General features: G+C 41.3%; 1 protein-coding gene across 1 annotated transcript in view; it reads left to right on the forward strand.

Moving 5' to 3' along the window:
- Dlp (glypican dally-like) overlaps positions 1–13,194 on the forward strand; it is a 102,260-nt gene that overhangs the window by 946 nt on the left and 88,120 nt on the right. The window lies entirely within an intron of this gene.

Raw genomic sequence — 13,194 nt, forward strand, 5'->3', positions numbered from 1 at the left:
TCAGAAAATTAAGAAATAATCAAGTTAGAGTCATAGAAGATTCGTATTTGTAGAAATGGACGTTACAGGATGTCGGGTGATTAGATTCACCGATGCTTCTTACAATCGAACGAGCTTCTGACATCCGCAGTTAGCTGAGTTCACGTCAATCTTAATTTTCATCCCCAAGGGGGACCCAAGTCCCCGCGCATTTTACGCGTCGAGTGCGCGTAACTTTTCTCGACGGTGTCGCGCTCGGAAATATACCAAGCCCGATTTATCGACTCGGATCTTATCGGTATTAAGTCGCGCTATCTCGGGTATCGGAGACCGTTCCCAATGCAAGGCGATGAAAACGATCGTCTTGGCGAAAGATTTGTCACAGGAAAATCGCATAGGACTCATGTCGCGAAGATCGAGACCCGGTCGTAATATGATACACAACGCGCCCCTGCGATTCGTAATTCCGCAAAAATAACCTCGGTGGTACGCGATGCAGCCCCGCAAGGAGAAAAAAAAAGAGAAAAGAAAAGGGAGCGAGTCGTCGGCGATTACTTTTAAGACTTCCCAGAATTCGGTTCGCGCGAGTGAGGGCTTTCTATCGAAAAGACAGTTTTTGTTGATCAGGGACACGATCGATTTAGTTCTCCTCGATTCGTTACGAAAATTCGATTTTAATTAGGTGGTCGAATTAAAAAAAAAAAAATCATTGTGCAGGTTTCACGGTTAAGCGTTTCGCAAGAAAAACGCACTTTAAATCCTTGTGCGAGTCTCACGATTGCGGTTATGCTTTACGAACGCGATTCGATCGAAATTTACTAGGAACTGCGTATCACGCGTTATCGTGTAGAAAGGACAGACCTCGGATAGATAATGATAGGTTACTATTTGCTCGTCGGTCACTAATTACGGCATACGTAAGCTATTGAATGTTACTTTTGATGCGGCACCCTCGGGGTTTTTTTTTCTTTCTTTCTTTCCTTTTCCCCCCTTTCCTCAAGTCGGCAATTATCGAGCGCCAGCTGTTGAGCTGTTGAAAAAATTTTTTTCAATGGAGGATTTTAAACACGGTCTATAAAAAGGCGATTAGTGCTAGGTGGTTCATACCGGTCGTAATAAAGCGAGCGTGAACACCCGAAATTATATTTTTTCGTAACGAAAAGGATTTTCGTTTCTTCCAAAGTTTCGAGCACAAATTACGGTGAATCTCGACAGGTTACGAAGTGTTACGTAATAAATTGCGAACGGAGGAGGCCTTTTGCAACGTCAAATTACGCGAGATAAAAATCAGATATTTAAATGTTGCAGCAATTGATCAGGAAGTAGTTTATCGAATGGGAAATATTTTCGTTAATGCGCTGTAGGATTATGCGATGTAATTATATGGCTATAATTGCGAGACGCTACTGCGATTTTGTAGCACTGTTCGTTTAAAGTTTTACTCGCGTCTTTTTTTTTTTTTTTCTCACGGCGTTTCTCTACGACGTTTGGAAGTCCTGGGGAACTCCTTGACGCGATTTAAAATGCAGCACTTTTACGGGGAAGAACGAATTACTTTAAAAAGGAGGAAATGTATTGTGTACAGAACGAAGCGTTAGGACATAAAAGCCACGGCAAAATCAAGCGAAACTCCGATGGGAGGCGTGCCATTAGCAAAGCTTTTTCTTTCGCCAACTTTACTTTTCACTCTCGTCCACGTTTTCGGGGTTTCCGCCTCGAAGCTTATGCTTTCAATTTATTTACATCCCGCCACGTAATGATTAAAGTTCTTAGGATCATCCCGCGGGTTTTGCGATCGCGAGTCGCGGACTTTTTACCTCAGTTCGAATTAAATTTTTCGAATACCCTTCGGCATTTTATTTTCCGTACTTTTTTAATAAATCGTGATTTGTAATGCTAATAAATTTTATTTCAATACTTTTGAAAAACAAGTTATCTTAATTACATTATAATATTTTAAAGACGGACAATATTTGCAAAACTTTTTTTTCTTTTATTGAAATGCCGTTTTTTTTTTCTGCGTGCGAATTGAAAAATAAAAATAAAACATTACTCCTGCGTGCATTTTTGTTATGTAAAATAATCGTTGCGGCGAAAAGAAATTGAAGAGGTAAGAGATGCACGGTGCGGCGCGTATAGAGTGTCATAATCATAAATTCCAACAATCCGCGTGGAATCGCAATTTATTTCGCGAACTTCGGCGAGCTGATTTGCGAGGACCGCGACGTGACCGCCGTTGGATTTATGGTCGATGAATTATGCGCTTTGTTCGTTCAGGGGTAGAGGGAACTTCTCCAATAGAGTCCGAGCGTCCGAGAGAGAAATGAATAAAATGCCAAAGGACATTCTTGCGTTAAAAATCAACGACGGCCGCGGTCATGATTACGCTTCCTTGTGCTCCGCTGATGTATGATTTCCTCCCGACGTATCTCAGCCTCTCTCGCGACAATAGCGTGTAATTGCTTATTAGTTACTTGGACGTTCTCGATTATTGTTATTGAATCGCAAATTAAGATTCCGTCGAAGTAGAAGACCTCTTAAAAAAACAGCCTCTTGCCACCAAACACATTTTATTTTGTATTCAATCAAATATTCTTTTATAAAAATTAATAACTAAAATAATAAGTGCGTTGTTAAAATCTCGAGTAAAAAAAAAAAAAATATCGCGTTGAGGAATGTATTTTTTTCGTACGATTTCTGTTGCGCGTGGCGATGTTAAATTTGCCATAATGTTTAATATTGATGCGAATAGCAGGATCATTTTCCGCTGCGTTTAACGCGTTGATTGTTCGCGGAACAACGGTGGAGAAAAAAATTTTAAAAAAATCGAAACAATAGTGTTAACTCCGTACATCCCTCTCACAGCTTCATTAGCACGTTTTGTGTACGGCGAATTCGTTTTAATTTATGGACCTCTGGAACTCGCGGAGAGGTGTTAATGGCGTTCAATGACAAGCCGCCCGGCTTTCACGTGTGTACTCTCTTCGTACACTGGCGGTGTACAGTGGAAAATCTCTATGTTTGCGAAGGCGCGCGTATTCGCGCTGCGCGCTACCCGCGAAATCCGCGCTATCTGCGTCGCAATCAAATACGTTTATCAGCCCCTGAGAGAAAATTCCCGGGGTATCTGCTCGCACACGAGCGTGCTAGATAAGCGACGTTTACGCAGCGTTACTATACACTGCGATATCAGACTCACGAGGCAGGCAGAAATAATTTTTACAGACCGCGAGCGTAGACACATCGTATTTAATTCCGCGCGTTAGCGTCGCGATTATGTAATCGTTATTTAATTTCGTTAAAAGAGATTGAAGTGACACAATTGAAGTAGGTATCAACTTAATATCGCAACGATAACGCGTCGGTATCGAGCACTGATAACCGAATGTTAACGCACTTGCGGCGCCTAATTTGCGTTATAAATACGGCTAATTTGTCGCGCACCTTTTCGGCTTCACCGTCGCGATGCGAGGCACCGTCATTCCGAGTGATTTATCTTTGTTATCATTTCGACTGCGTTACACAGATACGAGCGCGTTTATCGGTGAGATGAAAGCGAAAGAGCAGCGGCGTACGAGTCTCGTCGGATTCGCGAGAGCGAAAAAGCGTCCGTGAGGGCGAGACAATCTGGCAAGGGAGAAAAAAAAAGCGCCGAGGCGTCCGTTTTATGTTTTATCGCAACAACTGCACCACACGTGCGGGTACACGCGTCCTCGTGTTACGCTGATACCTCAGGACCGTAGTCTTATTGCCGGATGAACGATGAAATAAGAGAAAGGTAGGGAGAGAAGACGTGCAATTCGCGTTAAAGCACATTCCACGGGAGATCTTCTGGACTTGGTCGAGATTTGTATAGTCCATGAAAAAACTTTAGCTAATGTAGTTTAATTCAGTGGTTTGATATAGAAAGCGATGGTATACACAGCCATGCGACGCAGGATAATTAATGAACGCGCTGGTTTCTCTTTTCTTTTTCCCCCTTTACTTCTCTTATTAATAATTATTCGCGCACTATCTGCGAGTTGGTAATTAACATCGCGTTTTATCCCTTTTTTATTGACACGCTCGCAGTACGTTGCATTTGAAATAAATTAATTATTGTCAGAAATTTATTTAAAAAAATAATTTACAGTTTTTTTATTTAAAAAAAAAAAAAAAAAAAAAATTATGTCTGATATTAAAATTAATTCGGAACGACCATCACTCTCCGTGTAACCTTGTCTAATCATTGTCGAAGTCCGGTCCAACGATATTCGTATCCCCATGCTAAATGCAAGGCGACGCATTAACGCGATCGTAAAAACCGTGTTTGACATGTAGTTAATACGCCGCGCATCCGATGGTCCACAGAAGCGAGCGAGTGTCGGGAGAGCGAGCGAGCGAGCGAGCTTTTACGGTTCGATAGATTCTTTTCCAAGACCTCGATTCCGGAAGAGATTCATTTTTCGCAAGGGTACAGAATAAAAAGCAAATAATATTTTTTCCGGAGTTGGGTGTACATCGCACAACGGTAATTAAAATCTGTGAGAAAATCGAACGTGGAATACAGCATTGTGAAAGAGAACGAAGGTTTGATTAATTGTATTTCGTAACGCTTTCCTCGTGATTAACATCGGCACGGTAATTAATCTTTCAATGACTGGAATTAAAAAGTCGCGGGGTATATTATTTCGTATTCGTGAATTATTAATCCGACGAAAGTTTATCAATCTGTAAATAAATGAGTTTTTTTTTTTTTTTAATTATTCATACAGCAATGTCGTTACAAGAGCGATAATTAAACGCTTTGCATACAGTTGCATACGCAAACGTAATGAAGCTCCTCTAGCTTTATTTGTTTTCTCCATTCTCTCCCGCATCCGGAATTCTTTTTTTCCGACAAAGGCCGTGCATTCACAGTCGAGTTTTCCAAAAGAAAAGCGCCGTCATTGCTCGATCGTTCCTCTCGCATTCGACACGCCGTTGTCTACGTTGTCTCTTGAAAGAGCCCTCGGAATATTCATCATTCATTCCTTCATTTGCTCGTTCATTTCCGGACATGTTTGAACGTGTAGCCCTTTCCAATTTTTTTTTTCTTCCGTCTCGTCTTTTTCACTTGGTCGTTTGAAAGAAAATTAACCGACTATGGAGCCACTGAACGCGCGAGAACGTGGCAAAGAGAGATGAAGAAAAACGTCGTTTACGTGATATGCAAAACAGACGCGTGAACACGTCGCGCGCTCGCTTTTTTTTATTTTTATTTTTTTTTTTCTCTTGGTATTAAATCGCCAGGTATCGCTTTTCCATTCGAGAAAGATGCGCGCGAGATGACTCGACAAATAATATCATCACCGGCCGGTGCAACCGTTTTCCTTTTTTCCTTTTCCTACGCGCACGTCTCGATCAGGTATATTCTCGATCAAAGGATCGAGCCGCAATATTTTTACCCTCGGCCACCCTTAAATCTACCTGCTTCTTTCCCTTTTGCGAGTCGTTATTTCTGTTACACCGGACGGGGCGGTATAATGAAACGGGCTTACTCGTTATACTTTCCCGCGACGCTTCCCGTCTGTCTCCGGGCGTTAAGGATGCCGCGTCCCGAATCTTTTCTACTTTAATCATCCCTCTCTTCTTTGCGCTTTTTCGAGAGGCTGCCTTTCGAATTAACATATTTATCGATCACCGGAGCTATTGAGTTTCATGAAATCGCGCCGGCGTCAATCCTCGCGTTCGCGAATGCAGTTATAGCTCGTAGATTTGCACTTCCCGATATGCCTTGCTTTTCTTTACTTTTTTTTTTATTATTTCCGCTACCGAGTATTCTTGAGCGTGAATTTATTTTCTTTGATACACAGGATGTGCAAATGAACAATCCTCGCGGTTCTTTTTATAATTCGCAATAGGCGCGTAGGCGACCTACATATCGTTAGAATATTGTTTAGCATATTCCCGTAATTATGGGAATGGCATTGATGAAAGCAATTTGAAATTATACCGTGCACTGTCAATTAATGTCATTAATTAATATTTTTTACCGACGACGAACGCGTATTTATTTTTACAGAGATAAGTCATATCTCTGAACCGCTTGAATTTCTTTCGGATTAACAAATTATTTGTAAAACAGATTGGTTATTAGGTAATTATTACTAGAAAATCAAAATTAGCTCACTAATTGAGATTTTTAATTACTGTAATATATGATAATAGGTAGTTTTGTACATTGAATCATGTTTAACGCACATAAAATCCAGAATAAAAACCGGTTATGTGATTTTGCAAAGAAATACGCATACTTACTTTTGCCTAAAAGAGAAAAAAATAAATTAATACTAATACAGTGAACAAGTCGATATTCTGCGAATTGATTTATGAATAGCGTTATCGATGCCAGAGTAGATAAATATTATACCATGAGATTACAAACTTAGAAAACGGTGTATGTCGATTAATCGCACAAACGTGAATTGATTTTCAACGGCATGCTCTCGTCGAGACCCTAAGCGCGTTTTTATCGCATAATAGTTGATTTACGAAGCCGAGATAACGTCGCGCTAATAATAATTCGTGCTAAAATATAAACACATAAATATTCTTGCACGTATTCTCTCACATTACGCCATGTGCGATATTCTCCGTGGCGTTTTGTAAAGTATAATTTTCTATCAGCGACATAACAGCCATATTGAAAACAAATAAAATTTCGACGAAAGCTTAAAGGCTCTAATGATGCTGTTATACGCCGTGGCGCACGTTTACATGTCGTCGAGTGAAAGAGTAACAAATTGCTGCGGGTGTCGAAAATTTAATGGACGGGCTCGGGCATTTCTAGAGAAGTTTACGGACGCCGCCTGTGTTCATAGATTGCCTGCAATAAAAATTTTTGAAACCTTCGAGAACACAAAGACCGAAAGCTTTGAAACGTGAACTATCTACCTGGTCAATACCCGTACAATATTTTAACGGTCTAAACATTTTTAAGCTAGTCTTTCAGAAAAGTTCTGCTGTTGCGAAATTTATTTGTCTTGTTTCGCGAAATGTTTCAGTAATTCGTTAAGGTCCAAGTATTTTTATTTAATAAATGGCACAAATGGTAACCGTTTCTAAGTAGATACGTAAATTCAGAAGAAGAAAAATCTCTTTTGCGCGAAATTATACTCGTTTGGTGCAGTCGTTTTCTTTTTCTTTTTTTTTTTCTTAAGAGCGTTTTTCCTTGAGCGATTGTGAGACCTAGGGCGAAAGATCGATTCTCGAATGGAAAAGAGATTTAAGCTCGAGCGACTGCTACGGACAGGAAGTTATGGGCAATCGGATACGTTTTCTCGGACAGGCTTTCGATCGTGTCGTTGGGTGCGCGCACGCCGGCAAGGAATGCAGAATGCGGTCTTTTCACGGAGAAGATATCCAGGCCGTGGCAGAACGCTGCTCGGCCTGGGCAGCGGTGGGCTTAATGGTCGCTCTCTGTTATAAGTTATAACTTTTAAATAACCAGCACCGGCGAGCAGAAGGCTTCTCCCCAGCCGGCACTGGAAAACCAGCTCACCTTGCCTCCCCGACGCGATGAGTTTCGCTCCGCGCGGCGGTCCTGTATGACTGTCCGCTTTGTGCGCGTATATACACGCGATACACCCGTGTCTCGAATGCGTAACGACGGTATAACGTTGAGAGATTTCGCGGACGCGACCGTACAACATCGAGGACGCCGCCTGGCACCCGCGTCCGCCAGCCGGTCCCTTTCCGAGCGTGTAATCCCTACCGTTGGATTAATTACCGTAGTCGGTGTACGGAGTTACATTACAGTCGCCATAATGCTCGCGGTGACGTCGCGAATGCAAAGTCAGGATTGTGTCTTTCGAAACACAGATTAATTAAACCGCATTTGTAGCCTCAATTAGCTCATAAATCTGAGAAACTTGAATTGCGAGCTTTTATCGAATTTCGACGATTAATATAATCTCGCATATAAACATATTAATAGATAAAAAAGTGATTTTTTAAATATAATAAATGTAAATCTTGAAAAAACCTTGTACCTGCAAGCTATGTGAAAAAAAATAGATCGGACATTTACTATCGTCATCCATACGTGTAATAGTTATGTTAATATTCGAGAGTCCAGTTACAATATCACTATGTTTATTTTCTGGCATGTGCAATTTGCAAGTACCGATCGATATACGATATTGGTCTCGATAATGAGATGTTTAAGTATAATTTCTATATGAAGTACGTAGATTAGGACGTTTCTTGCATGTCGGTAGAGTATTCCTGCAGGTAGTTATAGTTGTCGATTTATATTCTGCATTTTTTAGAGAAATCCGGCCCGACACATGCATGCAAACCTGATTACAAGGCAAGATAAAAGCGTTTTTTATAAGATTCATCTCTAGGTTGACGACAGTCTGACAAGTTGCACAGAATAATCGCGTCGTGTCGTGAGGCTCGTAATTTTACTCGGTGCTTAGAAAATTCAGGTTTACGACGGCAAATCGGATGTTTATCTCGTGCTCCCAATTATTTCGTTTAAATAAATTAAGTATATTATTCTTTCATAAATTTAAATACCTTAACTGAAAATAATAAATTACAGAACCGTCTTTTTTGCATTCGATTTTACGTACGAGATGACTATATAATTTATACAGGTTCCTTTGAGAATATAGCTTTTACATCGAGAGACAAGTAGCTGACAAATATCGACGTGCTTCAAAATGTTTGACATTTTATTTGCGATATAATTGTCGTACGAGCATTTTTCATCGCGCTCGCGTGGAGGTTTACGAGATATATAAATAAAAATCAGGGAGAATTATACGGGCCTACTCGTCTTTATTTATCTATTTATCCTGGCGTACATAAATATGGTGGATCCGGGTAGGGTTTGTCGACCCTGTGATTGATGGTAAACGCTATTTTTACACACGGTGTGCGCCACGTATCATGAAAAGGAAAGAAGGGAAAAAGCGGGGGTAAGAAACGAGGTGGAGAAGACACGTTCCCGGTCTGGCCGTCCGCGAGGCGCCCTCAGCTTTGGCAACGAGAGAGACAAGGGGTGAAAGGGAGGAGACTCTTCGAAGTGATTTATCTTGATTTTATTTTTATTGTGCCCGGCCACGCGAAGGTGACGATTTATCGATTTTTCTTTGTGGCGCTCCCGCGACGCGGCCCCGATACAACAAACGTTACCGCGCGCGTTTGCTCCAGTTTTTTTGCGCTTCATGGCGCGATGAGAAACGTTTGACGACGACAATGCACGAGAGATATCATCTCGTCGGTGCCGCGACAGAAGTCATTTCGCTCTAAAACTACGCCGAGATCGAATCCATCCGCGCTCTTCCGGGCAAATATGTTCCGAAGGGAGAAAAGAAAAAAAAAAAGAGAAATTTGCGGAATTCGCCAAGTTTAAAACGGATAATGGTAATCTGTAGCGATTGATAAACGTCAATGACTAATTGAATTTTTTCGTCGACAAGTTATCGCTTTGTGAGTTCCGAGCACGTTCCAATTTGAGCGCATTCCAGTTTTTGATCTCTCGCAGCCGGAGGTTTTTTTCCACGCGAGGAATACTGAAACAATTACCTCGCGGTTGCGAATTCAATTTTGTACGGTGATACCTTCTCTATACCGGTAGCATGTAAAATCCACCCGACTAGTCTGTTACGTTTTGAATGTGTAAGTTGTCGGTCGAATGTCGCGAATTATTCAGGTTTCCAACGGCAACGGTCGTATATAATTAGCGGCAAATGGCAGATTTTGTTTTTGGTTTATTGTTTATACAATGTGACGTCGGTCAAGCTTAAAATTACACATATATACCGCGCATAATGTCATAGCTCGCTTATATAAAAATGATGAAAAAATTTTGAAAAGAAAATTATAAATTTATTAAACAATTATACATATAGTATTTAAAAAGAAATGTATATACACATTTATTTATTTTTCTCGGAGTATTAATTGACTGTAAAGCGAAACGATTTTCGCCTGTTATTAAGAGAAAAGGGGCTTTTTAAAATGCTTGGTTAGAATACATAGGTACATGTCTACAGAGAGTAGATATAAATTATAGAAACAGGAAGCTGAAGAAAGCTGCCGGCAAGCTGTTACACTCACAATGTATCCCCTAACACTCTTCCGGTTTTATATTTACCTCAGTATGGCTCTCAGTACTTTTATCTTCTTGTATCTACCCTTTGTGATTAAACATTTAATATTTTATATCTGTTTGTAATTTCGCAACGGCGGAAGGCTGTAAATTTTTACGCGCAGTTTTTACATTTTACGAAACGTATTCTTATTTTATGCTTCACAAGCCGGCGCAGTGTATTTTTCAAAATTATCGCCGTCGTAAAATATTCGTTACATTTATCCGATAGAAAAGTAATGAAACATTTTCTGCTAACAAAAATATATCTTGAGCTTTGCGTAATAGACCGTTAATAAATTCAAGAACTGAGGTGAAAGAACCTCGTACAAGAATATAAACTGGACAGCGAGAAAATCGAGAGATAAATGGATGTCTCGTAGTATTTTAAATCCTTCGAGCTTCTTCACGAGTGAAACAAGCCTTTCTTTCCCCTGTTACTTTCCTATGCGTCGCGATCTCACTTTGTCCATGCGTTGAAGAGCTCTTCAAGTTGTACTGTATCTGCGCCACTTCGCGACGAGGGTTTCGAGACGGCTTGTGCCTCGGAACAGGGGCGCTCGCCTTCCGTTATCTGACACCACCCGTCACCGGAGAGAATTGCCCGGGGTCCAAAAGAACGGAGAGGAAAAGGGGGAAGAAGTCCAGGTCTCTCTCCTCGTTGACGTTAACGTTACGCCGCTATCGCGGTCCTTCTGACAGCGGCATCTGCACCCGCCCGACGACTTCGTCGTCATCCTATCGAGACTTCTTGCCTCTCGTCACAGCGCGTATCATCGCGTGAGTTGCTACGCAAGTTTGCCGTTAATGTGTATAGGGATAACGTCCCCTCGTGTGCGTCGCGTTTCGCCCTGCACTCCACACTCGCTAAAAGCCGACGCGAGATGGGGGCTTATTGTCGCGTCGAGAGCACCCCGGAATGAGATTTCGCCGACTCTGTCGTTACGTACCGAGCTCGCGGGACTTGCGCGTTAATCGTTCGACTGATTGCCGTTCGTTTGCACCAGGGCAAGATAACGGTGTTGAAGACACTCGAGAGATGCGTCTTTTTATTTTTAGAATATTTAATATTTTAGTGCTTTAATTTCTTTTTTTTTTTTTAACACTTTTATAATCGCCGAGAAGATATTTGCAATGATGAAACTTCAATGTACGCTTCACTGTGACAAGATTTTAAAGACGTGATATACATACTATATAGCCCATTCAAAGTAAACAGTTCAATTAGGTCGGGCCAAAGCGAGTTTGCATGCATGATATCGCACGAGTTTCCTCAATAGAGATCGCATGAGTACTTCTAGTGGAAATTGGGCATACTATACGGTTCTAAGCCCCTAAGCCTCCGGTAGAAAGGCAGGCAAAGGATGAATGCCAGGCTCTCTTACACAGAGCAGGTATATTCACATAATACGAAAGCGGTGCCCCGATCCAGGTCGGGGGATTAGCCGGCTCGTCGTGATCCAGCAAATTAGTCTTCTTAGTCTGACGGCCGACTGTCTTATTTAGAGCGGTTTTCGACGCATATTTTAGAACATGATAAAAGAGTATAATGAAAATGCTTAAACTTTTTAACAGGAATAAGTAAAACATTTTTTTTTTTTTTAGATTAAAATTTTTTAATCTACGACTCGCTAATTGTTTGAATAATGTAGCGGATTAATAAATTAAATTTTTGTACTAAATAAGAGATATCGTGATGATATGCTTGGTGATATGCGAATTTCAAAGAAATATTTTTTGCATTATGCACATTCATACGGGGAAAATATAGGGAGAATGTCGTAAAAGTTAAAATTATGCCGGCTGCCGTGCGTGTATAAACAAAGAGAGATGATACCTTAGGCGCGTGTAAATACTCGACGCGATGGGGTCGTCTGTATCCTATATAGTCCACCGAACTCGAAGAATTCGCGAAAGAATGTCGCCGGGGAAGCATAAAATTCGAAGTTAGTGTCGTGTTAATGCCAGGAAAAAAGTGAACGAAGCTAGACACATTTCAAAGTTTCAACATCCAGATTTATATCTCTCAATCGGTTTGGAATTAGCGCACGGGTCGTTGGATTCTAGGCAGAGTAAAAATTGTAAACTGTCCGTGGTCAGAAACTGTACGAAACCAGAAGGCGAATTTGATGCTCGACGATTAATTGATACAGCCGCTTTTATTTCAATCGCCGTACGTTCTCCGGCATTAAATCATGCCTTAGGTCTTTACGACGAGTGCACGGAACACGTATTTTATGATGCGCAAAACGATGCGGGATAGGGCGAGAAAACGTGCTTCAAGTTTATTGACCTTCATCCCTTTCGCACACAGCTTTCCTCTTCCCTTCACCCCGGCTCGGTCCCTTTTGCGCGACTCACCGTCGAATTCACCTTCCCCGCCGTCGAAATGACGCCCGGCGGAACTTGCTTTACACACGATGCACGTATAGACGGTATCGGAAAAAAACGTGCTCGGGATTACACGGGAGGGCTCAAGTCGACGGCGTCGGTAAACAGAGAGTTTTATCACGGCCGGGTACTTTCCCTGGAAAATTGCCCCACCAATTTGATAGCGACCCGAGAGTCTCGTTACTCGCGCGAGCACTCGCAAGCTCGAATACGCGAGCAAACAGAGGAGGAAACGTTCACCCGCGAGACGATCGTTTCCAGACCTATTTCCGTCTTGAATTTTTTCGATCGAGTCGCCCGACCGAACTCGTCGAAGATGGAATGAGAGAATCGTGCAGCCTATTATTTCGCTGAAATATTATTAGGTGTAAGACGGGTATATTTCTATTTCTCGATATTCCTATTTTTTTTTTTTTTTTTTTTATTAAATGTTTTTTTTTTAGTATTACAATTTAATTATCTTCTGCATCGAGCGCTTTTTCGCGCGCAATGACGATTAATTTATACTGTAATTAAATAGAATAAATTCTCTTGTTTTTTTCATTAACATATGAGACGTGGTAAAACGCGTTTTCCTATCTCGAGAAAACCTTCGTTGATAATTCGTACGAGAAATATCCGGTGCAGTCTACGTCGCGATATCAAACGACACATTTCGATAAGAACAAGCGCGAATCGAACGACAGCGATTGACCCGCGGA

Source organism: Cardiocondyla obscurior, linkage group LG08 (genome assembly GCF_019399895.1).
Source record: "Cardiocondyla obscurior isolate alpha-2009 linkage group LG08, Cobs3.1, whole genome shotgun sequence".
NCBI classification, from domain to species: Eukaryota; Metazoa; Arthropoda; class Insecta; order Hymenoptera; family Formicidae; genus Cardiocondyla; species Cardiocondyla obscurior.